This window comes from Pimephales promelas, chromosome 1, assembly GCF_988280905.1.
Source record: "Pimephales promelas chromosome 1, fPimPro1.hap1.1, whole genome shotgun sequence".
Taxonomy (NCBI): domain Eukaryota; kingdom Metazoa; phylum Chordata; class Actinopteri; order Cypriniformes; family Leuciscidae; genus Pimephales; species Pimephales promelas.
The window spans coordinates 20,149,249-20,163,116 of NC_142769.1; the positions used below are offsets into that span (position 1 = coordinate 20,149,249).

Below are 13,868 nucleotides of genomic sequence, written 5' to 3' on the forward strand. Positions count from 1 at the left end.
TGGAATGACTTCAGATGACTTTGTCACCCAAACTGACGTGAAAAAAGCGGGAGGTGCCGAAAAGCGCGCTGTTTGCATCCCTGCCTGTCCAAACGTGGCAAAAACGCACCTAAAAGCTGCTATAACAGTATACCATTTGGCACTTAAAAAGCACGTCACGACACATAATTCCCCGTCTTCTTTTACTTAAGAATATTTTTGACTTATTTATAAAATGCATAACTGATGCTACAAAAATTAATACTGGCCATTGGGGTGGCCAATGGGGTGGCCAGGAGTCGGCCAGGGGTGGCCATGGCCACCCCTGGCCACCCCCTGGTGGCGCCATTGCTCTGTGAAGCATTTGTAAAGAAAATTCCCGCGGGAGAGAACGCGCACTGCAAGTGTAACATTATAACATCAAGCAATGCGGCAAAACCTGTTCAATGAAGCCCGCGAATGTCCTTGTAATTCGGTTCAATCCCGAACTTTATGAAATAACGTTACTATGTTTTGGAAGGTTCGAGCGGTGTCGTGTGTGTGAGTGAGGAAGAGAGAGAGCGAGAAAATAGAAGCAAGCAGATTCAGAACACGGTTCGTTTCTAAAGCACGCGCAGCGTCATCACGCATCTAAAAACTAAGCTCAGACTCGATTCTGAAATTCTCTGATCCAGGATTGTGGAGGAGAGAATAAATAACACAATATCACTTAAAAATAGACTAAACTCTTTTCTGAACGCCAGACCGCGTAGCGTGGCAAGTTGATGCTTTATCTTGCAGACTGCTTTTCTCTCGCGTGTCACGTGACCAATGTAATCGCAGCTCTTGCGATTACAAAATCGCGTTTCATCATATCGCGATTTTATCGCAAATGCAATTAATCGTTCAGCCCTAGCACTAAGTCATTGAACTATAATGGTAAAGACATCACTCATAATTGGCCAATGTTGATTTTGGGAAATGTAACCTAGGGTCCAGGATTAATGAGTGAAGATCAGGACATGGAAAACTCAGAAGTGGAGTTTACAGAACCCTGGGGGAGAGAAATTGCTTTCGCTCCACTCACATACACTGTTCCTGATCGGGTTTTAGTCTGTGACCTAATCTCCCAGTTTCACAGACAAGGCTTAAATTAAGACTAGTCCTATACTAAAATGCATATTGGAGCTGTTTTAATTTAATGCAGATTGCACTGACGTATATTAAAATATGATTTTGTCATTGTCTCAAGATGCACACCAAATAATGTTATTTTTTTCCTCTAAGGCACCTTTATAAAAGCCACTTAATTACTTAAAAATACTACTTCAAAAACTATAAAGGCCTAATCCGACTTATTATTTTTACACTTTTTTAAAGCAATGTCACAATTGCTAGTGTACATAATAGTGTACTAAAGTGAAGCTCTAGAATGAGCAATGAGATACATTTAACATTTCAAACTTAAAAAATGTGGAAGTTGGCCACATACAAACTGTAAAGTTTCAGGAGTGACAACGGCATTTAAATGTTCAGTTTAATCTGATGTTTCATACCATCATCACTTTCCTCATCAGAACTTATTTTCCAGTACGTTCAGCATCTGGCTCATTCGCAATCTCAAAAATATTCTCAAAACTAACATTTTTAACATTCAAAATCAATATGCAGCCAATGTGTATACATTCAACACACATGGCACCCTTTAGCATCAATATAACACGCACAGAGTATGGGTAGGTTTAGGTCTGGGGTAGGGTTAGACCACTAGGAGGCACCTTCTGGCCCATATATATCTGCGTCTCATATTCTCATCCTTTTGCGTCATATAGGTGACGCCATATGACATTTCATCGAAATACTACGCACATGGCACCCTTTAGCGTCAATATAACACGCAGAACCCAAGGCGTCATACAGGTGACTGGCATCCTTTAGTGTCAATGTGAGACCCTACCCCAGACCTTAACCTACCCATAACAGTGCGCGTTATATTGACGCTAAAGGGTGCCATGTGCGTAGTATTTTGACAAAATGTCATATGACGTCACCTATATGACGCCAAAGGATGAGAATGTGTTGGATGTATGTGCATGGGCAAAAGCATCAGTATAGATGCCTTGGGATGAAAACAAGCTGATATAACTGGTCTCCGGTCCTGTGAATCAAATAATAATGGGGGGGAAGGCTTAATTCCATGTCTACACACTGTTACACACTTTGGGTGACCCTCGACATTTTTTACAAAAAAATTAATGAGAAAACGGGCATTATTTTATTTTGTTCTTTCTTGTTATATTGTTTATAAAGAACTGATTGAGAAATAATAAGAAGGTTGATATCTTACTTAAAAATGGTACTGAATGACGTCCTGGCGTCAGAGCCGAGGTATGCGTTTAAGGGTAAAAATATGTTTTAACATGAATCAGTATCTTTCGTCTGTCTTCTCTCATATCTCTCGTCATACGGCATTAATAACTAGTTGTTCAGGGGTGCGTTTCCAGTACAACGACGTAACTCGCTGCTTGACTACCATAGTACTACGATGCATCGTTGAAGAAATCAACTAGCTAATCATGACTGTTTCCCGAAACCAAATTGTCCCAAAGTGGTCGTTCAACCACATTGGTTTATGAGGTCACACACGTGGTGGAGTTATAACTTATTTTCTTGAAACTGTTTGAGATTTATCTAGATGTTTTAATATAAATTACAAACATGTCATCTGAGGAATATTTCCCATTTTTCTCTGTTGTTTTGCTTTATTTCCAGATTCAATCATTGACTCGTTCTTACATACTGTAGTAGAGCATGTTCGCACAAGCCCATGCTTCAAAAACTATGCTTTAAAGTCCCTGTGAAATCAAAATTGAACCTATTTACTTTGTTAGCGCATATTACTAGTCTTGTGGTGAACAATTAATCCGTGCAAGTAAATATTAAAAAAATGTTTTACCTTGGTAATCTTTAATCAAAATCGGAAAAGTTACTTCCGGTTTGGAATGGTTTCTTTTTCTGATGAAGTAGGTTTCACAGCTTGGGTGGGGAAACGCTTAACCACTCCCCTCAAACCGTTAGTTTGCTATGAGCGAGAGATGGAGAGGAGGAGCGCTAGAGTAAAACCCTGCCCTCTTTTCGATATTCCGTTTCACTTGGAAATACGTAACACAGTCTCATCCCAAATCGTCATATAACTGACGTTTTGGGACGTATTTTGACCATACGTCAATATCCGCCTTTTTAGGGCCCCCTTAAACGTCGGTAGATGGCGATCCCGGGCCGTCATACAACTGACGCTTTACCTTTAACGTCAGTTAGGTGACGGGTTAGGTTTAGGGTTAAGTTTAGGTATGGGGTAGAGTTAGGATCCCATAACCTCATCTACCGACGTTTAAGGGGGCCCTAAAAAGGTGAATATTGACGTATGGTCAAAAGACGTCCCAAAACGTCAGTTATATGACGATTTGGGATGAGACCGGGTTGAAATACGTCACAACACTGGAGAAAAATCGTTTGCAACTTCCGGTTCACAGGGACTTTAAATCTCTTGACAAACTCAAAGAGGAAAATGACATTTGTATGTATTCTAAATAAAAGACACAGGTTGTGCTGAATGTCCCCAGGTGAAAAAGACGTTGTATTAAATGTATTAAAAATATATTTGAAATACAAATAGTGTGTTTATAATACATTTGTATTTACAACATGCTTATTTAAAGTGTACTAAAAATGTATTTTATTGCATTTTAGTATATTTCTAAAAAGTATACTAGAAGTACATTGGTAATAAATATATATTTAATTACACTTTTAAGAAATATACTATAGAAAAGCATACTTTTAATGTATTTATAAAAAGTATATTAGTAATATATTGGTAATAAATGTATGCTTTATTATATTTTTAATAAATATGCTAATGATAATTATACTTTAAATGTATTTCTAAAAAGTATATTAGAAGTACATTGGTAATAAATATATGTTTAAATACACTTTTAAGAAATACACTATAGAAAAGCATACTTTTAATGTATTTCTAAAAAAGTATATTACTAGTACATTGGTAATAAATGTGTGCTTAATTATATTTTTAATAAATATGCTAATGACAATCATGCTTTAAATATGTTTCTAAAAAGTGTACTAGAAGTACATTGGTATTTAATTACATTTTTAAGAAATATGCTAAATACAAACATATTTTAATTATATTTAAAAATGTTTTACTAGAAACGCAATGATAATAAATATACACTTAATTACACTTTTAGAAATATGCTAAAAACAAACATAGTTTTAGTGAAGTTTTAGTGTATTTACAGAAAGCATACTTGTTGCTAAATTAAAGTATTTTTGTGTTCACTTCAAGTTTAAAAATTCAAGTCCCTTTAATTCCCTTCCTAACATGAAGGCAATTAAACATGTATCGAAATTAATTGTATTTTTCTACAAAGACTAGAAGTAGCACTTTAATTATAAATATGTGCTCAGTTAAGCTTTTAAGAAATATACCAAAAACTACCACACTTTTTGTAATACTACCAACACTTAACTCAATGCATATGTATTTCACACTTTATATTATGTGTTTTAGGTTTAACTTTTTTAAATTAATTTGTTATAATTATGAAAAGCACTCAAATTTGACTAACAAGTAATGCACTTCTATACTTCTGCATTAATTAATCAAATAGTCTTTTCCACAAAACAAGTGAATACCAGTACTTGCACACATCAACATAAAAGATCAGGTGTACATACTAGAAAAACAAAATAAATTTCTTAAAGCTTGACTCTTACATTTGTTTAGTCAAAATGAATAAAAAAACTTGTTATAAAGCATGTTAGGTTTATATTAACAGAGTTGTTTCTTTTTTGTGGATGTTAGTTAATATTTCCAGTTGCATTCATTTGGACCAATCAGAGCCAATCTTTTCAAAACAAGCTTGCCGGCAATCGTCCAATCACACACTGCCATTTGAACTTACATGTTGGGCGGGGCGCGTACAACGGATACTGACCGTCTGTGGTATTCCATTATAGCTTCGGATATCTCAACAGAAATCATGTATTTTCCAAATTTTGCTTTGTTATTTCACTGACTCGGACCTAGTGAATGTGGATAGCACCGATCTAATATTAAGAGAACACACGAGCAGATTACCAGGTCGTCAGCTCCCGCGAACAATTTAGCAGTGAAGAGGACAACGCAGAGCTGCGCCGCCACGACATGGACAGAGCAAGATACTGCCAGAAAAGATCTTACTTCTTGGTGGTAAGTTTATTAGTTTAAGTGATTAGTGTAATTGGCTTTATTCTCACTTTGGGTTTAGAAAATATTTTCAGAAGTTGATGACGATGTTCTGTGGATTACTGGCGTTTCTGTTGATTTGACACTAAAGCGAGTTAACGTCTATCCATTGACGTCTATCAACTTAATTGTTATAGATCTAGACAGTGACATAATACAACTATAAAAACATTGCACACTGTGTTTTCAGAAAAAAGGTTATTAATGGTGATTACACGACAGGCTTGATTGTCCCTAAGTAACTTCTTGTGTTTTAAATATTATAATATATTTTAAGCTCTAATAAAACTTTCACATTTGTGATATTTAATTCATAGTAAAATCTAATTAATTATTAGTAGGCTGTCAGTTTTCATGTCAATTCGATAAATAAATTAAGTTGTAATCACCAACTATAAGCTTTCATAAAACCAATTATTAAATATCTTGCACTGAGAAATTAAAACGATGTTAAATAATGAAATGAGAGTTTTTATATTTAATATTTAGCCTAACCAAGGAATTTGCACATTGCAAAGACATTTTTTTATATTAAACCTAACCGTGAGTAGATGAGGTCAAGTCGAGTAAGTAGTTGATCCTCTTGATTTGTATAACAACAAATCAATGAATAACAACAAAAACAGTCAATACTGTGTCATGTAGCAGCTAAGTAGCTAAGTGACCTATTATTATATATTAACACGTATTTGAAAAATTGCGTCCCCCGGCCCCCGCATGAATATGTATTTTGCCTGATTATGCATTGAATTATGCAATCGCATAATCGTATTTTTCTCTAGGGACTGATTTATATGATTTTATGTGTGGTATTCAGCTTTTTTACATTTAATCAAGTCGTTATCAGCTGTCACCAACTTGTAACTTTCAATAGAATGTTCTGTCTTTATTAATAATGAATAATTACTTTAATAATAGCGTGGAAGTTACAGTAATGGTTCATTATGTTTTACCATTTAAACAAAATACAAATTATATATGAAGAACACAAACTAGTGTTTGTTCTGCCCTAACTTTGTATAACATGCAACTTTATTTTTTTTTGTAGAGCTTCCAGGGATACTATCATCTCTCAAAGAGGCCCTGGAGTCCATGAAACGAGGTTCATTCAGCTCAAGCCCAAGATCATCTGAGCTGTGTCTTCCTGAAACCTCAGACATGGTAAGAAAATTCTTTATGATAAAGAAAAATCCTATTTGTTATAATAATTATATCTGACTTTTGTGCATTAATACTTCAGTAAGTGTTCTGAATTAAGTAACAAAGTGACAGCTTTTTATTAGAATTATAAATGAACAAGTTTATACTAATGCTTGTTTTTTTTTATTCTTTCCAGATTTCCCTCGGTGGTTCTGATGTCCCCAAAAGAGTCTATGGCAGACTGAACAAGTCACGAACTTCTCTTTTTACTCACGACTTGGCCACTTTACTTTTTGCTATTGTATTTCACTTTGTTTGACTTAAAGGATTAGTTCACTTAAAAAAAAAAAAAACTTTTGCTGATAACTTACCCACCCCCATGACAAGATATCCATGTCATTCTTTCTTCAGTTGAAAAGAAATTAAGGTTTTTGATGAAAACATTTCAGGATTTTCTCCATATGGACTTCATTGGGAACCAAACGGTTCAAGGTCCAAAAGGCAGTTTCTGTGCAAACTGTTCAAAGGGCTTTAAACGATTCCAGACGATGAATAAGGGTCTTATCAAGCGAAACGATCGGTCATTTAAAAAAAAAAAAAACAACGTTTAAGTTTTATAAGCTCAAATGGTCGCCATGCTCTTTTCTGTTATGCATGTTCATAACTCTCCTATTCAAACTCGTTCATCAAAATTAACAAATCTTTTTCTGAGTCATTAGGTTCATTCAACGAACGAAATGAATGAATTGACTTGAAAAAAAAATTGTCAGGGCTGCCAACTCTCAAGCATTCAGCACGAGACTCTCGCAATTGAGCAATTCTCATGCTTTCACGACAAATTGACTGTTAGCCATTGGACCTTGAACCGTTTTGTTCCCAGTGAAGTCCATTATATGGAGAAAAATCCTGGAATGTTTTCATCAAACCTTAATTCCTTTTCGACTGAAGAAAGAAAGACATGGACATCTTGGAAGACATGGGGGTGAGTAAATTATCAGCAAAAGTTTTTTTTTAAAAGTGAACTACTCCTTTCAGTTAGTTTATTTATTTATTTATTTATTTTTTGTTCTGTTTAATACCTCTGCAAATCAATGCATTTTATGTTAATGTATTTTGTTTAGTTTTCATAATGCTTTACTGATGTAGTGCATTAAAGTTTATCTTTCAAAGAGTGTTTGTGTGTTTTGTAGAAATATTTTTTTACTGGGTTTTGTTGAATTAAAATGTTTAACTGTATTTTTAATACATTAAAATATATTATTTTTATATTAAATGGTTTTTGGAAAAAATATATTTTTAATATGTTAATAGTGGGTCCTATAGTGATCTACAAATACATTATTAATAAGCTGAAATTATATTTAAAATATACTTAGAACGCATTAATGTGAAGCTAAAATATACTAATGCTGTATTTCTAAAATCGATTTAAAGTGTATTAAAATACACTTTAAATAAGTGCTATTATATTACATTAAATGTACTTAAAATGGTTCCATTTTAGCACAATTTAATATAATAAAATATATTACTATTACCTTAAAATTGAACTTAAATACATATTAAAGTACACTTAATATACTTGAAGTTGTTTCAATTTAGCACATTTAATACATATTTAATACGGTGCACTTAAAATACATTAAGTATATCAAAATAAGTACAATTTAAATACATTTCCTTTTCACCTGGGTCAGCTTGCTTATTTTGCTCAAGATAAGGATTTAATAAGTCCACATGTCAGAACTAAACTAGAAACTGCTTTTAACCACAGGTCGAGAGGTGTCGTTCCAACCCAGCCCATTCTCAGCATTTGACCATGCTTCAATATCTGACGCTTTAGGCGCCCTTTAGCGTCAGTTAGGTGACGCCCTAGGATCGCGTGTACCCTACCCCCACCCCACACCTAAACCTAACCGCGTCCTCTAACTGACGCTTTCCTTTAGCGTCAGTTAGATGACGCCGTAGGATCGCGTCATGTAAGTGACGCTAAAGGGCGCCTAAAACGTCAAATATTAAAGCATGGTCAAAGGTGACGCCTTGGGGTGAATGTGTTGCCCAACCACACAACTTTGTGACGCTGTTTGCGAATGTTCGTTGGAACGATGGTTTTGGGAAACTAAGGGATTTCAGGTTGAACTATGCTGATAACAACGAAACTTGCGTCCACAGTTGGCTAACGATGCTTTCGGGAAAACACACCCTATTGGCTCCATACACACTGTGTAGAATTTAAGCTGATGTCACTACCTGCATTTTTAGGGAGTTAATTCTGTTATAGAATGTGGTTGTCACTCCTGTAAATTACTGCATTGTGTGTGTGTACAGAACTGACAACCGAATTTAGTTGCAGTGTGTGTGTGGCCATTAACATGCTAAAACTAGGTATTCAGACATGTGTTATAGTTGTAAATGAAGATCTTAACAAATCAAGCTAATTTTCAGCATAAATGTAATTGGCTTTTCACACCGCTGTTGGCTGTTAATTGTTTATTTAAGGTCAAAGTGTATTGACAGTTAATATTGATTCAACATAGATTTAGCCAGCTTTGAACCAAGTAAAGATCATTATATTGTTTGTCCGAGTCTTGGATAATGAAATCAAAGCTCTGACTACCTTCTGTTTACCATACAGTGAGGTCATAACCTGAGAATATCTATATCGATGCAACCTCAAGGGGGGTTTTGCATTTCCTCTGAGCTGCATCTTGGCCCTTAATGAATCCTCAGGGATGCTGTTGTTGACTGGGCTTGCGTTGTTGCTTGGACTCCTGGTGTACGAGTGTGTGTGTATGAGAGCGAGCGACTGTTTCATTAACACAGTGACTTTAATAGTTCCCAGAGGAAACCAATAGAGTTGTGTTTACCAAATGTGTCTTTGCGCCTTGTAAAATGGATGCATTTGGAGAGAAATTGAAAGGTGTTACTGGATTGACATTTCCAAACACATTTTTGTATGATAATGTCATCATATTTTCATTGGTAATGCCATAGATGACATTATTAAGGAACAAAAATGGGCTAGTGAAACTTGATGCAATTCCCTGGTATTTATGTTTGAGTCAACAGAGATTATTGCATTTTTCCACATGGTGATTTTGTAAGACATGTAAAACAGATGAATGAATCCATGACACATGATTTTACATGTTAATTAGTTTCAGGTAGGTGTAACACTGTGTAAATGTGAGCCACATAGACTTACATACAAATGCATTCTGCAACAGAGCAATAAGGCAGAAAATTAGGGAAAATCATCAAGGTTGGGCCTGATCTCATGTTGTGAACTAATACACGCATATATTTTGTTGTTTATCCATGCATTAAAGTAACCTACTAGCTGACTTTTGTTTTGAAGCCCAGCCTAAGTTAAAAAAGAAGTAACACTTAAAATATGCTGAATTTACCCAAACATATCCTACCGAAAACTCCATTCGAAGTTGTCTTTTGCCTGCTCAATTAAACATGTTGTGGATCGCTTGGTGAGTGATACCCCTGCATTGCTGTTGAGTTAAATATTCAACAACTTCCATCAGAACCATTGGCCAAACATTTTAATCAAACCACAAAGTTGAAATGTGTAATTTTCCCTGTTAAAATCCTCCACTTATACTTATACCAGTGTAGAAAGTGTACTGTAGAAAGTATTTCCCTGAAACTTACAGGGGAAGAAATACAAACCATGATTCATTTGTGTTGCCAGATCTTTTATAAAAAGACTGCTAACAAAAACAAAAAAATAAGTAAATCCAAATGTTATGTAACAATATTACTAAACTTTGTGACCACAAACTTTTATTGTCCACAAATCCAAACAACAACCCCAAAATAGCTTTTATTAAGTGGACATGGCATCACCGCAAAAGCAGTGTGAGGCAGCCTTCTAATACAGAACATGAAGCTCTGCCATCATTGGTTTAGTTAAAATTGCCAAATGTAATGATTAGTTTGTCACTGTATTATTACTTTATAGTCAGAGATAGCAGAAACCGAAGATGAAAGATGCAAGGACAACCATTAGCCACGGTGTCAATCATGTCAGTTTCATTTTTGATTCATTCATAAAAAATTTAAATCCTGTCATAATTGACCTATATTCATGTCATTTTAAAATTATCTAATATAGCACCCTTTCTTGAGGGTCTTTCTGGGTTGATATCCAACCAGGAAGACAATTATCCAAAATTAAAAATGATTTAAAAACACTTATTTTACAGTCACTTTGGTCAAAAATAGTGGCTACCAAATACGCAAGGTGTCAGAACGTTGATGGTTAGCATCATGGTCAGTTGTGTTCTGTATACATGTAATTGAAATTGATGAGATTCCACTCTTGTTTTGAAATGTTTGTCAATTCTGAAACTTTGCAGTGCATACAGATACGTGGCCAACTTTTTAAATCTGTCTCTGTAAAAGGTCCCCTGACATGAAATTTTCACTTTTTGAGTTTTTTTTTTTTTTTTTAAGTTCCCCTAGCCTGTATGTGTATATGGTCCCACGGTGGCTAGACATTTCAATCGGTGTAAACCTTTGGCTTTTTTTTTTATGCCTTGGAGAAAATGAAAACTCAGATGTGCTGATTTTGAATCTCCTCCATATGATGTCATAGAGAGGAAAGGTTACCTCCCCTTTCTCTGCTTTGCCCGCCCAGAGAATTTGGCTCGCCCATGAGAAAGTGAGCTAGGAAGTATGAACGTGCGAGCGCGATTTAAATTTTTCCTCAAGAGATATCATGGCTTGCAAACGAGCAAATCATGGCAGTTGATCAGTGTGTTCGGATGTACAAAGGAACACAAAGGTATTTGTTAATTCCTTCATCCGAGCCTCCGGAGAAACAATAGGTACATTTTATTTTCTCTAGAAATGCGCTGACACAACTTCCCAAAGTTTGTTTGAATTGTCCAAACATTTCACAGACAACTGTTTCCTCAACTTGGGCCAATACAGAGTTGGCCTCGATGAACTTTTGAAAATAAATCAATCGAGCTACCAAGCAACAATTTCTGATGTGTAGCCTAATTGTAAAATAAAATATCAACTTAAAATCAATTCTTTTAGTAAAATGAAAATGATCTTATTTAAATTGTGAACAAATTATATATAGAAAGCAAACAAAGAACAATTTTTTCCACACAGCGCGAGTTTATCTTTTGGGGGTGGCAGTGGCTCAGTAGTAGTTAATGCAAGTTGTCTACAAACCAAAAGGTTGGTGGTTCAATCCCCGGTTCCACCTGACCAAGTTTCGAGGTGTCCCTGAGCAAGACATCCAACCCCAGCTGCTCCTGACGAGCTGGATGGCGCCTTGCATGGCTGACACCGCCGCCAGTGTATGGTGAATGTAAAGCGCTTTGGTGGCCATTGAGTCTGTGAAAGCACTATATGAATGCAGTCCATTTACCATTTTATCTGGACATATCATTATGAAATGAATGATGCACGTTACACAGTACAACGAAGCTCCATGCTGTATGTACATCATTGCGTTTGCATTGGTGAAATCATTAGAAAGACTGCAGAAACTGCGTTGCAATGATAAAGTCTTCATTCTCGCAATCAACATACTGTCATCTGCTTGCTCAATGCTCATCACGGCAACATTTTATTTGATGGGAAAAGATCTAAATACTTTAAAACTTCTCACGATTCGTTAATCTCAGTAGTTGTAATAGTAAAAACGTATAATAGCTGTAGTAAAAGTATTTGAGAGAATTTCACATGTAATGTATTTACACATGTATGTAATTTTCACATGTAAATAACGTAGTTATTTTATATGCAAGCATGTCAGCCAGTCACAGCAGTGTCCAGTTAGACTGAATCCCCCTTCAAACAGAGCATTCAAATCAGAGGCTAAAATCAGGCAAGGAAAAATTAGCCTGGCTGCACCCGCCTACGCACTTCCGCTCAATTTCATTTTCCTTCAGTACTGCGTCTGGGACCGCTCCATATCCTTAGGTTTCCAGAAATCAATTTTTTGTAGGACAAATCAGCGAATAGAGGGAGTGGCTGAGAACGATGACGTTGATGTAGTGCGTCAGTTTGAGTGCAGTAATGGCAGCGGAGAAAGACGTGAGAAAAGCTATTCGGTCCGTTGTTGGAAAAGAAACTGCCGAATATACAGAATTTAAAGCCGGATTGTTATCGTCTAACCTCTTGTTGCACAACGGAGGACCAAGTGAAGGAGGCAGAAAGGTTGGAAGTTTGTGCTGGGCAGCTCGTGCACAATGACCGTGACATTTTGGACTTTAGCCTGGTGTTCGCGGTGTTCGGAAGCCCCGAGTCCTGGCTGCTAAACTATTGTTGAAGATCCGCTCAGGAGTCATGTCAGTCGCTCAGATTCCCAACAGTAAATTTACTGATTCTTGTGATGAATAGAACATTTTGAGCCCCTTTGTGCACTCGTGCAGGAGGTTGGTGTGTCAGTTTTACATGTTGTAAATCATACAAATTGGTTGTGATTTAAAAAAAAAAAATTGTCATAAATAAAATTTTGAAAACCCATACTTTGGAGACTATATTTGATTTTCAGTTTTAGATGTCAATGGTTAATTTGTTTTAATAAAAAAAAAAAAACTAAATGCCATATAAAAATGTACAAACACATACTTTGAAGACCATAATTAAGGTAATTAAGAAACAAAAATACGTAATATGAAAAATTGTTGTTTATTACACATCTGCAGACAGACTGATCATTCACTGTGTAGTGAAGTTTTTCTTCTTCCACACAACAGACCAGGAGACTCTTGAGGTATCTTACACGCAGAAGTTCTTTATTGCGTAGCTGTAGTCATCTCAAAGATAGTCTAAGATAGTCTAAGATAGTCTAAGATAGTCTAACTAAGGGAAAACATTCCCTTACAATTTATACATTTAGAGGGGAGGAGTTTACATTGAGGGGGGGGGGGGGAACTGAAACAAAGCATGCAAATGAATTAGGAACACACCCTACTCTGAGGCCATTACCAATCCGATTGAATCAGCATATCTTTTCAAATGCTGATGGTGGCAGGAACTCTGGTTCCAAAGAGCCATCCCAGAGCCATTAAAGACAAAAGGTGGAAGTCTCCCTTATAGCTAATCCAATCAAAAAACAGGACTATCAGGAAAGGAGACTCTCGCTGGAGACTTTATCAGTTTTTATACCATTGGAGTGGAAACCTAAATTAAACATTTGACAAATTTGTATTTCTCCAACTGTAACTGCTACAGCATTGACTGAATAATCACTGTCCTTCATGTCAAATATACATTTCGAATTAATAATTGTTCCTAGATTAACAAAACCTGCAGCTCTCGTTGACTGAAATCCTATTGTAAATTTAATCCTCTGATCATTCGGAGTTCGGACTTGTTTCTTTTACTGTCTATGGTTGTTTCCAGCCGTTTCGGCGCATGACATACGTCACTCACGACCACACATTAGCGATTGGCTATGGCAGATCGTGAGTGACTC

The 13,868-nt window shown here is 35.9% G+C and overlaps 1 long non-coding RNA gene across 2 annotated transcripts; it reads left to right on the forward strand.

The window, feature by feature from the left end:
- Positions 1-4,617: 4,617 nt before the first annotated feature.
- Positions 4,618-7,584, forward strand: LOC148998409 (uncharacterized). 2 transcript variants are annotated; one of them, XR_016155153.1, is made up of 3 exons: positions 4,618-5,236; positions 6,321-6,433; positions 6,609-7,584. It is a non-coding gene; the product is annotated as an uncharacterized LOC148998409 (long non-coding RNA). The 2 variants fall into 2 exon arrangements; XR_016155152.1 differs by lacking the exon at positions 4,618-5,236 and having other exon boundaries at positions 6,230-6,433.
- Positions 7,585-13,868: the final 6,284 nt, after the last annotated feature.